Below are 13,501 nucleotides of genomic sequence, written 5' to 3'. Positions count from 1 at the left end.
GGATGGGCTGACCAAGCGCTGCTGGCATCTCCACAGTGGGGCTGCAGAAACAGCCCTGCCAGGACCTGAATGTTCACCTGAACATTTAAAGAAAAACCAGCCAAAATGGAAAGAACAACTGGGGTAGTTCTTTCTCTCTGTTGTGGGCTCCCAAGCCATGTGGGAGACACCACGTGCCAGCAGAGACATCCCAAAGGAGCCAAGATATGCCACCAGGGAGCCTGTGATCAGCGAGGAGAGGCCACAGAATCACAGAATTGTAGAATTGTCAAGGTTGGAAGAGACCTTTAAGATGATCCAGTCCAATCATCCAGCCAGCACTACCACTGTATCCCTTAAACCACCAAACCATGACCCCAATCCTCAAAACTTACACATGCAGGGGCACTGGGGAAGGCTCAGCTGTGCACAGAACCCCCTGCACCACCAGGGCAGCTGGACTCGGCTCCCAAAGGTGGTTTCCTGACCACAGAACAAGCTGGGAGTGTTCTCCTGGCCCTGGAGAACACACTGTCCCACTCAGGAGTTCTGACTGCTCAGACCCTTCCAGCTGCCAGTGACCTGCCTGCACGGGAGGAGACAGGCTGCAATATGCCAGGTGTTCTCATGGATGTGATTGAAAACAACATTAAAGCCTCTGCATCCTAGAAATCTGCTCCAGAGAGGTGAGAAAAGGAGGGGGATACAAGCCAAAGCCCTGGGGAACCAGAGAGTTTTTTTCCATGAGACTTTCCCTGGAGTTCACAAAGAATCCAAGCTAACACTTGATAACATCCATGGGAAAGCACCCAGCGATATCAGCAGCTGTTGCCTCCAGTCCTTAATTTTCCCCCTGAGAGGACACATCCTGCATTACATCACCCCTTTGATATCTGGTTAATAATGGTAATAACACAACCTGCCAGAATACAGAGCAACTAAAACCAAGATCCACTCCAACACTGCTGTCTTAACGTATCACCAAACTTTTATGTGGCACAAGAGTGGCTCTTCATTTAAAGAGGCAAACAAAAATACCCCAGCTCAAGGAGCTTAAGGCAAGCAGGAGGCTGGGAAGAAGCTCTGCAGTTCCTTGCATTAAGGACAGTCACAGGTCTGAGCTCACCTCTGATGGCACCCTGTAACAGAGGCTTAAGGATGAGTTGGGAAGGAAGCAAAGGCAGAATGACCTCCCTGCCAGTCCCTCCCACTCCCAGCACTCGGGGTTTTGAAGGTTGGCCAACCTGGAGTTTCTCCATGGACCACCCCAAATCCTTCCCAGCCTTCCAGCTCATGGCAGTGGCAAGTTCTGCTCTTCAGTTACCTACACAAAAAAGCATCTCCTGCCGTCAGAGTCTGCTGCCTCCCCTTCCAGGAGCACCTCCCAGCTCTGCACAGAGAAGGTGAACACACAGTGATTACCCACTACATCCTACAGCTCAGGATTTTAGAGATTTCCTTCCCAAAACTAAACTAAAAATATTTTATTTCTTTATGCACTCATTTTTGCATTTTTGCCTCCTTCTATAGAATTTTTTTTTTTTTTAGAGAAAGTCAAATAACACAGCTACATCATTGCTGAATCAAACTGAGTAGATGTGTGACTTCCATTAAATAACAGTGAGCTCCAAGGGAGGAGGAAATTAGAGTCAGAGAGGATCAGCACTTTTGCATTTCAGCTTCAGAATTAATCAGAGCCCAAGAGCCTATTCAGAATTCCCTTGCAGATTTTGCAGCACAATGAAATAATTTTGAATACATTGCTGGTGATTCCAGACCCATTTTCCTTTCAAGTGCTGAACAGAACATATGTCTTGGAACTGATGCTTTCTTATTCAAGGAGAGCACCAGCTCACTGTAGGACTAACTCCTGTCTCCACCAACATTAGCACTTCCCATCCTCACAGATCCTCCTACCTTGGCACCAGAGAATCTGCTGACATTCAGAATTAACAGGTACAGTGTCACCTTGCACTTTTTTTCCGAGGGCTGCTGTGAAATGCTCTGTGTCACTCCATTTCATGTAAAGCCCTGGCTCAGTCTTTGCAACTTTTGGGTTTGGAGTAAAGCAGGAGCGTGTGTGGAAGGTCTGGGATCTCTCCTGAGTCCTACTGCCAACAAGGAGGACCCATGCACGTCCAGAGACACGTGCACTGGAGGAACTTCTCCTGCTGAGGCCACTTGTGTTACCACACTCACCTTTCTGCTCCCACAGAACTTTGCATTTCCAGACTGGGACCACTCTCAGGGTGGCCCAGGGCCACCAGCATGGGACTGGCTTGTCCTGTGGCACTTTGACAGGAGGATGGTGCCCTGCTCCCAAGCCCAGCCCATTTGGGCTTCTCAAACACAGATGACAATGTCCCAGCTCACAGAGGGGAAAACCCCTGGATTAATCAGTAGGCACTGAGTGTGCCCAGTGCTGGGCACTCCTGAGTCACACACAGCTCCTGCCATTCCCAGTTCTCCCTCCAGTTCCCATCAGACTTGGCCAGTCCACACTGACTTCCCAGTCCAGGAAAGTCATTTTCCCTCCAAGGCATTTCATGGCTGTGGTTTCAGTTTGCAGCACCAGTTCCTGCCAAATGCTCCGTAGCCCCTTTCCCAGAACTCCCACGTAATGACCTGCTCCGTATCTGCCCCTCAGGCCCCCCAAAAGAGCTTGATTTGCCACCACTGCTCGCTCAGAGGCAGCACAGCCACCCTGCCAGGGGGACAGTGGGGACAAGTAACGCAACATCTCTCATCTGAAATGTGAGCAGGTCTGACCAGAACATTGACCAGGAACACAGCCAGACTTGCAGCTGGTCACACAGAGCTGTACTCCTTCTGAAAACAAGGGGGAAGGAGGAGAGGTGTTGTCCTCGTGCCTCTCCAGGCACCATCCCAGTTCTGGCGTGCGAGGGACATCCCCCAGATAGGAGGCATTCCCATTCCAGGACATGGACAAAGCCAGGAGACCTCTCACTCAAAATCTACCACAGCAGCTGGACTCAAAGCACCCCCCACACACATCAACACAGCTCCTCAAGCCCCTGCTCTACGCTTTTCCAAACCCCTTCTCCATGAGGCAACACCTCTCTGCTTTGCTGTTCCTGGTCAGAGGGTTGGGAACAGCCCCGAGGCCGGATCGATGTTCTCACAGCAGGGGATGGGACTGGGATTCAAGCCCATAATACCAAGATGCCCTCAGGGCAGGTAAATAGCTCAGCTGCTTCAGGGGATTCAGGGCTGAAATCCTCTCCTGAGCCCGAGGAAGAGGAGGACGGAGCAGCTGCCACAGTTACGACACTGAGCAAGCTGGGAACTATTTTCTCTCTCACTGGAACAGCCCAGCAGGCAGCTCCAAACTGAGCTCCCACCCTCCCAAATCACGGCAAGGAGGGAGTCTGAAAAGCAAAATAACACCACCTGTGTGTGGCTAAATAACACCATGGACTTTGGGGGGGACTCCATTCCCAAAACACAAATATGGTCCAGGTGACATCCCAGTGGAAGAGCTGACATTTAACAGCACTGGAAATGGGGCCCAGTTCCAGCTTCACTTTCATGCTCAAAGACCACGTTAAGATTTTGGAGGAGCTGAATGGTCCCAGGAAAGCAGGCAGGAAGGGCAAACTAGGCCTTCAGCACAGACCCAGCTCCTGGGAGCACCTCCTGATATAGCACAAAGCAGAATTAAGTTAATTAGAAGGCACAGTGATCACACCTCTAAGAAAAGGGCAGCACACACACCCCAGCAGCAGCTACTTATCCAGTGGGCAGTTAAAAATACAAGCACAAAGGAGTCAGCAGCGCATGGAAGTGCCATCCCCACTGCCCCTCTCCACTCCCTGTTCCAGTTCTCCAGCATAAAGCTCCAACACTCCCCTTCTGCCATGTGTTGGGTGACTGGGACCCTCGAGGACCTCAAAAGCATCCCAGGTTGGAGTCACTGCAGCAGGGGTACAGCCTTGGCTCTAGTCCATGATTTCCTCCCAAAACGAAGCTGCTGAAAATCCCAGGGGTTCTCTTCCCTCTCTTAAAAGGGTAGCCTGCTTCTGACTTGGAGAAATGATCAATAAAATCCCACAGGCTGCTTTTCATTCATCCCCAGCCAGAAATCTGATCTCCTGTGACCAGCACAGCCCTGAAACACAGCTACCACATCTCTCATTTATCTCCTGCGGGTACCAGCACGTGCGGGTTTTACAGCTGCGGAGAGCGGGGCTGCCTGCATCACAGCGACTAATTTATTCTCAGAAAGGCTAATTTAATCTGGCAGTGAATGTTCTCAAAGCCTCCTCACACAGAAAAGCTTTTTATCTTGGTTGGCTTAACAACAATACAGCATATCCAAAAACGTGGAGGGATGCTAAGGAAGAACACTACCCTTGTGTTTCGAGTCCTCCAGTCTGAGAAATTTCTCTTGGTAACCGCAGGCTCTGAGAAAACAGAGTGCCTCTGGGTTTTTTAAAAAAGCCAACCGTATTTTCCAGACAAAATATACAACAGTCTACTTCCCCTTCTCATACAACTGTGTCTCGACAGAAAGAGCTGTGCTCTTAATAAAACTAAAACTCAGCAAAGATTGTTTAGTATTAGATTAACTACACTGATGAGCTATGTTCATTTCCAACTGCGTATCAAGAGCAGCCACCAGCACACCTGGCCTGGGGTGTGCTACCTGCCATGGCAGGTGACTTTCCCCAGCCCACATCAGAGAGGAATAAACTTCAAAAGAAATCCAAAAGCTGTTTGTTAAAAAGCTGCCCCACGAAGCGTTTCAGAGCACCCTCCAGATTCCCAGCCTCTGTGATCTGTGGGAGGGCAATAAATGAGCAATCAGAGAGGGGTTTTTTCATTATTTTTAAATTCTAGGTGATATTTTCCCCTCACTTGTGACAGACACAGTCGGGCTGAGCCATCTGATCCGTAGTGCTGCCTCAGCCCCTCATGGAGTCTCCACATCAGCTGTGACGTACGAACACGGCATCTGGTGCTGGTCCTCACCTGGATCTACCCCTGGCAAGGCCCTCACCTGGATCTGCTCCCTCCACAGGAGAGCCAAGCACAGCCCCTGGGAGTCAGAGGGGCTAAAAAAAGCAGATTTAAACCTTACAACAGACAGAGTCATACCAGTCTAACCCTCCACACTCAGGATTGTCACCACCACGCTGCTGGGAGAGAAAAGCTGGTGGTGTGCAAGGATCACAGCCTGAATCATGCCTGAAAGGGCTCCTTTGCTGCAAGGGCAAGAACGTGCCTCAGATGACATCCAACAATTTAGGACAATTCAGCAATGTGGGAACAAGGCAAAAATCAGGGGGAAACAGAGGATTAGCACAGGCCACAGGAGAAATAAAGAACAAAACAACACAACGCTCCCCTTGTTCCAATCTGTCAGGAATTGCTGTCCCAAGAATAGCCTATTCAGAAACCAGGAAACTCAGAGAGCAGCAGGGAAGGGCTGAGTCATGGCCATTTGGAAAAAAAAAAAAAAAAAAAAAAAAAAAAAAAAAAAAAAAAAAAAAAAAAAAAAAAAAAAAAAAAAAAAAAAAGGCAGCAAACCAACCCACAACAAAACAACCCAAAAGGCAAGGAGAGAAAACATGGGACAGCAGCTGTTCTGGGTCTTGGAGATATGAGTAAGTCAACCCAGAACCTATTAGCCAATCTTTATTCTCAAAAGCTCTGCAAACACGTGGTGCTGCCATAAAAAGCAGTTGACCCTCCCCCCCTGTTCCTGGGAAGCAAATTTAGCTCTGGTTGTATCGGGAAAAGTTGCCGGTCCTTCCCGGCACCAGCCCCTCGATGCAACACCCCCTTGGCTGTGCACGCCTGCCAGGACACAAACTGCTCCCTCTTTAGGCCCTGCTTTTTGTTCCTCTACAACATCAGCATCCAAATGGCACAAAGGCTTACAGGCTGGGTAAGTGCTTTCCCAAAAGGAAGGCACAGTCAGTCTGAGGGATGTCATTAGCAGAGGGTGAGGAGCCCTGGAAGGGCAAAAGATCAAACATGACTTGGAGAGGTTTCCTGTGACTCTGTGAACGGCCCAGCAGAAGCCAAGTGCTCCCAACTCCCATCCAGCCTCAGCACTGCCCACGTGGCCCCCAGCAAGGCCAGGCTGCACTCAGGTTTTGCTCAAGTCTTCCCACACGACAGTCTCTGCTCCACGACCTAAATGAAATCAATTTTACAACAATTCTCCCCAGGACACTAATCTTGTTCACTCACCCATCATCTGAAAGATTATACCTGCTCTCCAGCTGTGGGGCTCTGGGAGGAAGCACAAGGGATTTCTGAGCAACCAGGGGCTTATTTTTAATACAATTCCTTGATGATCCCTCACGAATTAGGGAGGGGTGTGTGTATCTTTTCGATCAAACAACTGCGCTTCAAAACATGTTTGGAAAAACAATTGTTTTGGGACGTCACTGCTGACAAAAACTTCTTGGCCTCCAGGCTGAGGTCTGTGGTGAGGCAGGAACTGTGTCTGCACACACAGCCCGACAGCAAGAGAGAGCAAGTCTCTGTGCTTTTCCTTTTAATAAAGTCCTCTCAATCTGAGAGTGGGCTGCATTTCTGGGTTTTTTTTTTTCAAGGAACAAGTTAAAAGCATGAGGGAAGCTCAGAGAGCCCAACCCACCCCTCTGAGCAGTAAAAGTTCTCTCTCCCTGCAGCCCACACAGATCCCTGGTCCCAGGCAGGAGAGGGGGATTCATCCTGCTGAGAAAGCAGCTCCCACAGATCTCACCTCTTCCCAGCCCTGGGAATGGCTGGAATAACTACAACACAGACCCAACCTTGACATTAACTCCCAAAATGAGAGTTCAAGCAAACTGTCCCAAAGCAAAGAGGCTCTTATAGTTCAAATTGTGAGTAAAATTCCTCTTCTCTGTGACCACGCAACGCAAGGAGTAAATAAGGATGAAACACAGCTCCAGTATGTGCTGTGCACGTGTCCCTCCATCCTCTACCCAGATTGATGACCAGCACAGGGCTGCTCTCAAACAGCCCTTTTCCACCACCACAGACACACGAATTTTAAACTGCAGCCAGGAGGCAGCTCAGAATGAACGGGCCCAAAGCAAAACTGTAACAGCAGCCCAGAGCTTCCCTGAGCGTTTCACGCCAGAAATAAAAACTGTGCTCCCCCTGCCTGAGAGACTTCACTCTGGGAGAAAATAGGATCGTGGTTTCCTACAGCACCTGTTCTAATTGTGTTCCCTTTGATCAGAGAAGGAGATGGGCCCTGTGCAGAGCATGCAAAGATCTTTCAGTACTCATGAAAGTGGCACTGCTCCTCCCCAGCTGTGAGACTGATACCGAGTGCTGGTTGGGAACAGCAGGAAAACAGCCAGGTGAGGATCACAGCCCAAGGCAGAAATTGCTCATCACATGCTTTTCGAAGGAGAAAAGGCACGTGCACGTCTGTGTTTGCACACTTATGTGCTCAGGTGCTCTGAAACCTTCAGGAGAGTCAACTGGCTCCAGGCTGGAGTCCTCTGCCTGCATAACAGCTGCAAAAACAGGTCCTTGAAAGCAAAACCAATCAAAAACGTTATATATTTTGCAGAACAACTGAAATTCCCACCACAAACCATCACTGTTCCTGTATCAGGGAGAAGGGAAGGTTAAAATCTTTCCTTTTAGAACATTCCTATTAAGAGCCACAAGGCATATCAACATCTATCTGTTGTTTCCCAGCTGTCCTGTCCTCCCCATTTCCAGGTGCTTTGCACAGATCAGTTTGGAAGAACACCTTCTGAGAAGCTGGCACACCTGTCTGGAGGCTCGAAGGTGTATTCAGTCCTGCTGCCTTCGTTATTTCAGTCTCCATATTCTGCAGACACTGGTTGCCTCCCTGGCTCACCTGGCAGCCATCAGCCTTCCCCTTTGCTCGGTGCCAAGCTGAGTAAATGTGACCCTGCACACAGGAAAACTGTCACATGGTACATTCAGCACATGCACAGAGCCCTGGTAATGCCAGGAAAAGTGAAGCCCAGCCCCACTGCAGACCAAAAAAACCCCACTTTTAACCCAGGATAGCCTCTCCTAATTAAAACAACTGTAAGAAACCAAATGTAGGGTTTTACAATGCACCAGAGACATTTGCAGAACACTGAATTTCATACTTCTCTTTACTCAGAAGCAAAAATAGCCTTGGATGAGAGCAAATGCTAAGAAGTCTGTGTATCTCCTTCCAAAACCACTCATTCTCTTAATGAAAGATCTCCACATCAACCACATCCTTTAAACACATGTAGTTATCTGCTAAATTCACATCTGAAGAGGGGAAAAAAGATACTCTTTCACATAATAAAGTTACTTCCATCTCTTTTTTTGTTACATTAGTAGGAGTGGCGATGGCAACATTTCTGCGGGTGACAACACCGTGCCAAGAACCCAACCCCCCCGAAACACAGACAGCGTGGGTGTTGTGTACTGTCTGGCCCCTGGCTGAGCACCCCTACACTGCAGGAGTGCATTATCTGTGCTCCCAGAGCGTGTTTGCCACTTGTGCCTCACCCAGAAGGAAAGCAGTGACCACTGTGTTGCTCCTCACGCACAGAAGTGGCTGATTAGGAAACCATCTTCAAAAACGTGCTCATAAACCAAGTGTCTGACAGAGCCACCCTCCCTCCTTCCATGACAGCAGCTGAGACAGAGCCCCAGGCAGAACAGAAACACGAGGACCTGAGTTTCAGAACCAAATCTGAGGTGCAGCATCTGTTGAGGGAACACAAGAAGCTCACCACGGTCTTCCATCTTCTTACAAAGGGTTCTGAAAGAGAAGCTCCCTCACTGTTACCCGTCCCCATCACACCTGTGGCAAGATCTTTCGGTACTCAGCCTATGAACACGCACACCCCTTCTCCCAGCACCTCCCTGAGCAGCCACTGCAGCCCCACCAGCCCTGAAACAGCAGCTGGGCAGGACTGACCACGCGTGCTCCTCGTGGCATCACTCAGGGGACATTGGGGGATGCTGCTCCATCACCTGCCCTTGTTGCAGCCATAAAGTCACTGCCTCCCCACCTCCAAGCAGGAATTAGCTCCTCACGTAACACCTCAGGAGAATGCAGCAGGGACATCACTAAATGCTTCCGGGGATTTCCTGGGGCACACAGAGGTTGTGACAGCACTGAGACAGAGAAGCCTTTGGGAAAGAGAAGTTTTCAGCTTGTGCTTTCCACACCGACATGAGTTTGTTTAGTTCCTAAACATGAATGAATGACATACTGTGATTATATACTCCACTATGTAATACTCACTCTAGTTTCCCCTGCTGCTTACTCCGGTCACACTCTGAAAGCAGCAGGGCCTCTGCCAAAATCAAAGCCCCATTTCAAGCCCGCTGGGTGAAGGGAACAAACAGGAGGCTCTTGTGCATATCCCCAAAGTGTTTCTCAGAGAGTTTTACATATATTCCAAATCTACTATAATTATAATTTGAAATACTGCTACTTAAAATTGTTGTGTCTGACCTTGGCTCCACCACCTGATATTTTAGGTTCAGCCTGGAACATGACAACTGCCAGTCCCCCCACCAGTTCTCACTGGTGCAAGGAGACCATCTCTGAACAGCTTTTCCAGCGACGCCTCAGGCCAAGGGACACACACACCTACGCTTGCAGTGACCTGGAGAAGGTTAACCTTGAGTGTGGCTCGTGTGGATGATCAAGGGGACCATCCCAGCCTGCCTATTCCCACTTCCCTGCACAGCCCTAGAGCTCTCCCCAGGATCCCAACTCCATTCCTCTGTTTAGCAGCAACCAGAACCCCCTGTGCTTTTTCCTAAAGCAACTGAATGCTGCCTCTCCAGTCCCCTTGGGAGGCAGAACCAGGATCTCATCATTTTAATGGTCAAAGACCTCCCAGCTTCCCACTAACATTAATTCCTTGGTATTTGCTGCTGTGCCGTGCTGCCAATGTGCTGATGGACAACACCATCCTCACCATCATCATTTCTCCTCCTGCTTGTCAGGCTTCTTTCGGCTCCTCTAAAATGGGCTCACCGTTCCTCAGGAATCACTGGACAGGCAGTTCCAGCCTGAGCTCGTCTCTCCCGAGCAGGGATGACTGCAAAGGCACACACTGGTCCCCAGGCCTGGCTCCTGCTCTCCCGGGATCCCATTTTCTCCTCTCACAGCCGTGCCCCTGTCCCCCTGGCGAGCTCATGACCTCGGTCGGGCACCGGCGCTCGCCTTACGCCGCGGAGTCTTTTCCCGAGTACACGACCTCGCTTTCCGTCCGATTAAATTTCAGCCCTCCAGCCCTCCCGTCCCAACCCTCCCCGGCCCCGCCGAGGGCGCCGAGCTGAAGATCTGTGAGATTTCAGCAGCGCCCTGCGGCACTCGGTCAGCGTTAAAGGCCCGTCCGAAGCCGGGGCCGCCTCCTCCTCCTCTCCCGGCCCGTGTCCCCATCCAGCCGTGCCTCTTCCCCGCGAACGCTCCAGACACGGCCCAGTACCGAGCCCTGCTCCCTCCTCGCAGAGTTAACCCGGGATTCACTCCCAGCCCTTGCCTTCCCAGCGGCGCCCGTGTCCCCCGCGGTGCTCAGTGTCCCTCCATGGCTCAGCGTCCTCCCCGCCACTCGGTGTGTCCCCCTTGTCCTCGCTGTGTCCCCCCCCGCTGCCGTGCGGCCGCCGTGGCCTGGCCGGGCCCGGGGGGTCCCCGGGCCGCCCTCCCGCCGCCCCCCGGCCCCGCCGCCCCCCGGGCCCCGAGCGGGGCCTCTCCCACAGGCACCTACCGGCCTTCGGCTCCCGGCGGCGGCTCCGGCACCTGCCGGCGGCGGGCGGGGCGGGGCGGGCGGCGGGGCGGGCCCGGGCCGCGCTGGGCCGGCCGGGGGACGGGCAGGGCCTGCAGCCCCCGCCGGCCGCGCCAGGCAGGGCCCGGGTCGGGCCCGCTCCCCGGGGAGCTGCGGGGAGTCACTGCTTGGGTTAAAGCATGGACCTTAAAGATCATCTTGTTCCATCCCCTGCCACGGGCAGGGACACCTTCCACCAGCCCAGGTTGCTCCAAGCCCCGTCCAACCTGGCCTGGGACACTTCCAGGGATCCAGGGGCAGCCACAGCTTCTCTGGGCAACCTGTGCCAGGGCCTGCCCACCCTCACAGGGAGGAATTTTTTTCATATATCTTAACCTAAATTTCCCCCTTCAGCTCAAAGCCGTTCCCCCTTGTCCTGTCACTCCAGACCCAAAGCCCCTCTCCAGCTCTCTTGGAGCCCCTTTAGGCACTGGAAAGGCTCTGAGGTCTCCCCAGAGAGACCTTCTCCAGGCTGAACAGCCCTGTCTTGCACATATCCCCTGCCTTTCAAGGTGTCTCAGCTCATGCCCTGAACTGCCCCACACGATGCCCTGCTCTGGTGCCATCCCAGCCCTCACAGGGTCCTGCCCACGCACTGACCTGCCCTGTTGTGTTGTGCCCTACACAGTGTCCCACCTGTCCCCTGTGGTGCCACACCGTGTCCTGCCCTACACAGTGATATGTCCATGCCATGGCACCTGCTACTCGAGGACCTGAGAGCCTGGGGAAGCACAGAGGCACCTTTCTGGCTCCACGGGCCCCAGCTTCAGGCTGGGGAATAATTAAAGAGCAATATTTTAATACCAGCCACGGGTGGTTTCAGTCACTTCTCACCTGCCCCTGGGGCTCCAGCTCCGAGATTTAGGTCTGCTGAGTCCCATCCTGCCCTGGCAGCTGTGCCTGGGGGCTGGGGTCACCCTGTGCTGGAGCACACAGCCCCCAGTTCCCCAGCAGGGACAGCTGCATCCCTGGCAGGCTCCTCTTCTCCTCCCTTCCCTGTGCACAGCATGGCTGAGCTGCAGGTGACAGTGGTGCTGCCTCTCAGGCAGCCTGTCCCCATGGGACAGGATCCTGTAGGAGACATTGCCACAGCACAAGTTCAAGTTTAGACTCTGCGTAGGAAATGGTGTAGGTAACACCAGAAATACCTGCCTCGCTCGCACACTGCAGTGCAAGGGTGAGTTGTGGTGGCCTTGTGCCCCGCTGTCTTCTCCACAGGCAGCACAGGACTGGCCAACAGCAAACCCAGCATCTCTTCACCCCTTGGCAGACCTGACAGCCCCAGGCCAGTCTCATCTCACATGTTGTGACCTTGGCCTTGAGCACGACCACAGAGCAAAGGGAAAAGGAGACAGCTCTTTCGGGACATTTGCCCCCTTTGCACATCTTTCACTTCACCTTGGGGGAGCTCAACGGGCATGGCCATGGGCTTGGCAGATGTGGCTGATGCTGTGGCAGCCCTGTGGCTCCCAGAGAAACGTCCTCAAGCTCCAATCTTCTCTGCAACTGCTTAGCTTCCCTTCTTTCCATGTCCCCATGCCCGTGGGGACCCAGCATCACCCATCAAACCCATACTCCTCAGGTCACAGACATGCTGCAGAAGATCACCACCACCATCTGCTCCCTGAATACCACTGCTGAAGGCTTCCAGCTGCAGCTCCTGAAGGATAATTTCCAGGAGGTGCATGCACAGAGCTGGGACAGTTACTGTAGGGCTCCTTGCAGAGTGGTTGGGCTCCCTAGGGACCTGCATGGATGGCAAGGGTGCATGGAGCAATAAAAATGAGGAACTTTGGCAAATCCTTATGGAAAATGCACTGAAGCCTCTCAGGGGCTGCCCTGGCTGCAGTGACCTGCCTGGGTGAGCAATTGACCTCACAAGGTTCTTCTGGCAGGGTCCATGTCACCCTCCCAGCTACTGGAGCCGACATCCATCCCTGGGTATCCCACTGTCCCAGTTACCCCACTGCTCTTGTTGCTCCTGCAGTGCCAGGAGGATTTTGCCCTCTAGATTTTGAGGTCCTGGAAGACCCACAGGGCTGGAAATGGCGCTGTGGTGGCAAGGTTTGGAGTCTCCCTACCCATCACAGGGGCTGCTCAGGCTCTCCCCTCCTGGACCAGGGTGAAAGGGTTGATTTCTCTCCCAGTCACAGGTGTAGGTGCATCAGGAGCTGCATTGGAACCCTTTCTGTGGGATACCCACTGGTAAGGTGCTGCAGGCTGCTGGGTGCCAGGCTCCTTTGCTGGCAATGCCCTGGGATGGCTGGGGCTCTTCTCTCTCCCCAGAACCTCAGGGGCTGTTTAGTTTCTGAAACCCTCTGGTTGGAAGCTTGGTCCTGAGGCCTCACAGCTACTGGCCCACAAAGCCCCAGGCAGGCTAGGCTGGCTGCTGAAGCAGCACGAGGCCACAGGGACCTGTGTCAGCCACCATGAGCACTGACACCTCTGTCACTCCAAGCTGCCAGGCTGTGCCACCAGACCTTTGCCAGGTGGATGGCAGGGCCACACTCAGCCAGCCCATCCAGGTCCCCAAGCCACTGCAGCCCCCTTGTCCCTCTGCCCCATGCCCTGGCATGGCTGTGCCCAGGGCCCGTCAGCAGTGCCAGGGGGTCTCCACAGCTGTAAAGCCTCCTGGGTTTGGGACAGTTGTGTGCTGGGTGCCTGCAGGAATGAGCACTGTCTGGAGAAAGCTTTGGTGTGTGTTTTTAGCTGACTCAGAGACCTTGGAG

This window comes from Empidonax traillii, unplaced genomic scaffold (assembly GCF_003031625.1).
Source record: "Empidonax traillii isolate 1590-97213 ecotype Southwest subspecies unplaced genomic scaffold, ASM303162v1 scaffold111:size2041728, whole genome shotgun sequence".
NCBI lineage: Eukaryota > Metazoa > Chordata > Aves > Passeriformes > Tyrannidae > Empidonax > Empidonax traillii.
This window is presented reverse-complemented; position numbering follows the sequence as displayed.